Below are 5875 nucleotides of genomic sequence, written 5' to 3' on the forward strand. Positions count from 1 at the left end.
AGGTGCAACGTGGATTCCCATCACCGATCATCCAAAAGATAAGTTGGCGCCCATGGGCTGGAGATGGGACCATTGGAGAGTAGTGGGTTGGCAGTTTTTGGGGCAGATTTAAAAATTAGCTGAGGGAAAAGAGATCTTTCCTAAGGACCTCTTAGGACAGCTAAAGGATGACACTCTACTTTTGATGGCAGCTTTCAGATGGGCATTGCAGAGCAGCTCTGGTTTGTGTCGTGTTGTCCGGTGTGCAGTTTTACCTAGTGTGTCTTTGGGGTCCCTTTTGCCTTCCCACCTCTAAGCCCTCACCACAAGCATCCTGTGTCGTGTTTAATCTTCCCCCCATTTTTCACGTTCTCTGTCACGGGTGTCTGCACACATATGGGTGCCGGAGCTGTTCTGCCGTGCTGCGTAGCCTGCTGCAATAGGCCAAGCCTGGGGAGTGTAAATTTGTAATGGGGGCTGTAGTTGGGCTCTAGATGCTATTCCTAGATGGACCTAAGGTGTTTGCAGCTTGTGAGTTATCCTGGTGGTGTTTGACACACCTTCTAACTTTCTTTCAGGTGCAGATGCGTTGCATCCATGGCAGAGGGTCAGAGTTAGCAGGTGCCGGGCCTTCCTAGGAGCACGGTAAGTAGCAGACTGGTGGGGTTTTGGCCGATGGGGTGCCAAGATCAGGCACTGATGTTTGGTTCTCTTTACTCTAGCTGTCTGAGAGACACCAGCCCGGTGACAGCAGGACCTTCCCAGCTGACGAGGTGGCCTTTCTTTGCACCTGACACGGACCGGCATCGCCAGATGGCTGAGAGATAAGTAGAGGGCTACGACCCACAGAGGGGATGACGGCAGGGTGCTGGTTTGGGAATTACTGGGAGGGGTTTTTGAGTCCAATTTGGCGGTGGGGGGGTGTCCATGAAGTGGCCCCTTAGGCCCCATGAAAGCCAAGTCTCACTTTTGATCTCAGTGCTGAGGTGTTCAGGGCAGAGCAGTCCCGGTGTGTCTGGTGTCACTTGTCTGCTGTGCATTATGTGTTGTTTGTGTATCTCCTGTCTTTTACCTTAGCACTTTGAGAGGCCTGTCAGAAACCTTGGCATCATTGTTAGCATCTGTGATCTCTGCATTCCTTGGCCTGGCACGCAGGCCAGAGATGCAATTCTGATACCTGTCTGAGCTCCCCAGTCAAAAGTTCTCTCTTTGGAAGCATCCAGTCAGATGTCTTGTCAGGTCTTGTTCTGAGCTGTACGGACAGCTGTGCCCCACCTGGATCCATTATGGTGGATTAGGGCTTGAAAGAATGTGAGGGCAGGCAGAGGATTCTGACCATAGGATTCCTTGGCATCCATCTTTACTGTTCTTGGAATCAATCATTCAGTTAGCATCTTCTTCCTGCAGTGTTCTCTGAGCCTCATCAGCTCACCGTCAGTTTGAACTCAGTCATCTCCTTTTGCATGCTCTCAGTCCTTGCAGCCATTTTCCTTGCCAAGAGATTTCTGTTCCTGTTGTGTCCCCGTTGTGTGTCCTGTCCTGTCTGTCCTGTGTCACGGGTGTCAGCACACATTTGTGCCGGGGCTGCTCTGCCCTGCCGCATAGCCTGGTGCGATAGGAGAGGGCCCGGGGACTTGGAATGTGTAATGTGGGGTGTAGTTGGACTCCAGATGGGATTTGTTGATGGACACAGGACATCTGGAGCTCTTAAGTTGTCCTGCAACAGTGTGACTCCTGTCCTAACGTTTTTTTCAGATTCAGTTCAATGAAATCTGGGCCAGAGGGCCCCATCCTGTGTGAGGGGATTCACACGAGCAGGTTAGTTACTGCTTTCCTCTGTAGAGGGAGTATAATTGATACGTGTCACCGTAGTGTTCTTTGTCTCTCTTTTTAGGAATTCAAGGGTGAGAGCTGTAGTCAAGGCTGAGTGGGCAAGGTGAGCATTGAGTAGCATACTGAAGCAGTTTTTATTGCTGTAGTCTCAGTTTCTGATGCTGGTCTAAGTATGTCCACTTGTTTTTTTTTTTGTTTTAGGTGGCCCCTTTGCAATCTATCTTGGCCGAGCACGCCCATGCCAGGTGGGTGCAAGCTTAAGGTACTGCTCTGGCATCCTTGTCAGGGTAGGGATGTTGTGTTTTCACAGTATCTCAGCATGCTTTTCTCCTCTGTTTCTTTCCAGGTTGTCTCCCTGCCCTAGGCATGCCAAGGAACACAGGAGGGCAGGTGAGTTGGGGTTTAGGCAGGCCGACTCTTAGGCGAGTGTTACGCAGCAGCACGCTAAGCCTGCGCCTTTTGTTTTTGCAGGTATCTTCTGCGCCCCTTCCGGATTCAAAGCGAGACTTGAGGTGAGCTGGGGTGGTGGTGCATAGCACTCCCGGGGATTACCGGTTTTGAGGACAATAGTCACTTTTTCTGTTTTGTATTAGGTACTCTGAGGAGGCTCTTAGCCAAAGCTCGGAAACGGCAGCGCCAAAGCACACACATCGAGAAAGCCTCCACATCCACGTCCAACCGAGGATGGATTTTGTCCCCTCCTCATGCGAAAGCTAAGTGTCGGGGCCAGTGGTCGGGGAAGGGGAAAAACCTTTAGTATCACAGGGGGCCGTTTCATGTTAGCTTAGCGGAGAGGTCTGTAGCGGGATGGGTCCTCTGGAAGTAAAGGGTGAGGCTTTCTCTTCAGCTTCATCAGAGCCTTTGCCGGGCAGGGCAGTTCCGACCCCTCTCCACAGCGTCACGAACTTTGCGTCGTCAGCCTTCCTCGACTCGGCCTCGTCACGGATCTTTCTCCCCAGGAGCTCACCTTCGGGTCTGCAGCTATAGCTACGATCACTCGGCCGTCCACTTCCTTTTCTAGGCTCGCTGAGCCTCTCGAGCATCTTCTCAACTGCTTTGGCACTGAGTGCTTTTAATGAGTTACATTTCATTAACACACGCTATTGTCATAGGGCTTCCTTTCCTTTGGAGTCATCAGCCTCTGGTTCATCTTGCGCTAGGAATCTCAGGTCCCTAAGTGGAAAGTTGCCACTTGTCTCTGTGTTAGGTCATCCATGTCTGTTACATCGTCTGTGTCTGTGTTACATAGCGTGCGTCCATCTTCTTCCACGTCACAGGCCTTTGTTACATCTCGACCCTTTGTGGGCACCACTCCGTGCCATGTCGCTCTTATTTTACTCACGTTCCTTTCCGGATATTCCTTATTCCGGCATTTTTACCTTTTTACTCTTTGAGCCAGGAAGGGTTACAGAAGATGTTATCCATGTTCCTTCTCACTACCAGCTTTGGTAGTGCCTTTTTTCCATGCCATTCTCTTGGACTTCTAGTGGGAGCATCTTAATCCTTCCTCAGGTGACTTCAGTAGTTCTATCGGTTCCATCTTCTCAAAGGATATAGGTCTCAAAAATTAATCTTGCAGATAGCTATCCTAAGTCCTGCTTTATGTTGTATGTACCTATGTTGGCTTCTATTTTATGTACCAATATTGTGTGTACCTATGCTGGCTTATACTCTATGTACTTATATTGTGTGTACCTGTGTTGGCTTATGCTGTATGTACTTACATAGTATGTACCTGTGTTGGTGTATATTGTATGTACCTGTGTTGGCTTATGCTGTCTGTACTTAGATTGCATGTAGCTATGCTGGCTTATACCGTATGTACCAATATTGTGTGTACGTATGCTGGCTTATACTCTATGTACTTATATTGTGTGTTCCTGTGTTGGCTTATGCTGTATGTACTTACATAGTATGTACCTCTGTTGGTGTATATTGTATGTACCTGTGATGGCTTATGCTGTGTGTACTTTCATTGTATGTACCTGTGTTGGCTTATGCTGTCTGTACTTAGATTGCATGTACCTATGCTGGCTTATACTGTATGTACTTATACTGTATGCGTCGCCTTACATTCTGTGTACTTACCCTATGTGTACACTTGCAATGTATGCGTCAGCTTATATTGTGTGTATTTATATTGTACCAATTATGATCGGAGCTGCCTTGCCCTGGCACGTAGTCACAGTTAGGTAGAACAGTTATAAAAGCTTTACTGTTCATCTGTGTCTTGTGGGATTTTGGGTAGGAAATTTATAGGTCCAGAGTGGGGACAAGTCCTAGCTGTCAGATACCCGCTCATTGATCCCTTCCTGTCGTCTCACAGGTCCCCGAGGCTACCGATTACCCTGGAATCTACCATTTGAAGTCAAGGAGCAGCAGCGAGAAGATGCGTCAAAGCACGTTCCTCAGAGTCGTGAGTAAGGGCCGCAGCGAGCGTGTAAGTCGGAAGAGGGTGCGGGCGTGTGTGGGAGCAAGCGAGCGTGTCTGTCTGCCTCCCCTCGTTCCTGCGTGTGTGAGCGCATGCTGACTGGATTTACCCTTGTGTGTATGGCTTTTGGTTTTGCAGGTTTTTCAACTCATTTTTAAATTTAGAATAAAAAATCCCCAGCCGGGGGGTTTTTTTTTTTTTCCCCCCGGCTGGGTTTTTTTTCCCTCGGTCCCGGTCGGTCCGCGAGGCGACGTTCATCGCCAAAGTTTGGGCGCGGACCCTCCAGGGACCGGGGTTTTCGTCAGGCAGGAGGATTTTTTGCAGGCTCCCGGGAACCGCGTTCCCGAGGAGCGGTGTGCATGCTTGCAGAGGGTTAGCTGAGCGGTTGATGTGTGAATCAGTGTGGGTTTGTCTGTCAGCTGAAGGATGTGTGTGTGTTGAAGGGCTGTAGGGTTGTAACCTTGTATGGCTTTTGGTTTTGCAGGTTTTTCAACTCATTTTTAAATTTAGAATAAAAAATCCCCAGCCGGGGGGTTTTTTTTTTTTTCCCCCCGGCTGGGTTTTTTTTCCCTCGGTCCCGGTCGGTCCGCGAGGCGACGTTCATCGCCAAAGTTTGGGCGCGGACCCTCCAGGGACCGGGGTTTTCGTCAGGCAGGAGGATTTTTTGCAGGCTCCCGGGAACCGCGTTCCCGAGGAGCGGTGTGAATGCTTGCAGAGGGTTAGCTGAGCGGTTGATGTGTGAATCAGTGTGGGTTTGTCTGTCAGCTGAAGGATGTGTGTGTGTTGAAGGGCTGTAGGGTTGTAACCTTGTATGGCTTTTGGTTTTGCAGGTTTTTCAACTCATTTTTAAATTTAGAATAAAAAATCCCCAGCCGGGGGGTTTTTTTTTTTTTCCCCCCGGCTGGGTTTTTTTTCCCTCGGTCCCGGTCGGTCCGCGAGGCGACGTTCATCGCCAAAGTTTGGGCGCGGACCCTCCAGGGACCGGGGTTTTCGTCAGGCAGGAGGATTTTTTGCAGGCTCCCGGGAACCACGTTCCCAAGGACCACTGATTTCTGGGGTGTAATTTAGCAGTTGTGATGAGAGGGATGGTGAGGTTTTGTGCTATCTGAAGGGAGTGTGTGTGGTAGATGAATGTAGTTTTCTCTGTGGTTTTGTTGTTTTGGGTTTCCTGTAATCATAAATTAACCTTTTTTTATTTTGATTATATGGTGTATTGCTGTGTATTGCTGTGTATTGCTGTGTATTGCTGTGTATTGCTGTGTATTGCTGTGTATTGCTGTGTATTGCTCTGTATTGCTCTGTATTGCTCTGTATTGCTCTGTATTGCTCTGTATTGCAATTTGACTTGTACCAGTGTGTGTATGGCTTCTATTTGTATTTACATTTGTGTACACTGTTTAAATGTATTTTGGTGATGTATAAATAAAATCATTCACTCAATCCAGTAAAATCCCCCCTAATAAAGATATCCCCTGCCCTTCCCTACCCCCATTGTGGCTCCTGTGTTTTTTTGGTGTGGTTTTGTATTTTCTTTCCACTGTATTTCTTCCTGTTGCTCTTCACTTTCCTTTTCTATCTCTAACGTAACTTCCATCTGTCTCTATCCCTTTGTTTCTGTTTCTCACTCCTTCT

At 48.5% G+C, this 5875-nt stretch overlaps 1 long non-coding RNA gene across 1 annotated transcript; it reads left to right on the forward strand.

The window, feature by feature from the left end:
• Positions 1-2127: 2127 nt before the first annotated feature.
• On the forward strand, positions 2128-3562 carry LOC141730193 (uncharacterized). Its single transcript, XR_012581728.1, has 3 exons — positions 2128-2202; positions 2284-2324; positions 2406-3562. It is a non-coding gene; the product is annotated as an uncharacterized LOC141730193 (long non-coding RNA).
• The last annotated feature ends 2313 nt before the right edge of the window (positions 3563-5875 follow it).

This window comes from Zonotrichia albicollis, chromosome 9 (assembly GCF_047830755.1).
Source record: "Zonotrichia albicollis isolate bZonAlb1 chromosome 9, bZonAlb1.hap1, whole genome shotgun sequence".
In the NCBI taxonomy this organism is placed as follows: domain Eukaryota; kingdom Metazoa; phylum Chordata; class Aves; order Passeriformes; family Passerellidae; genus Zonotrichia; species Zonotrichia albicollis.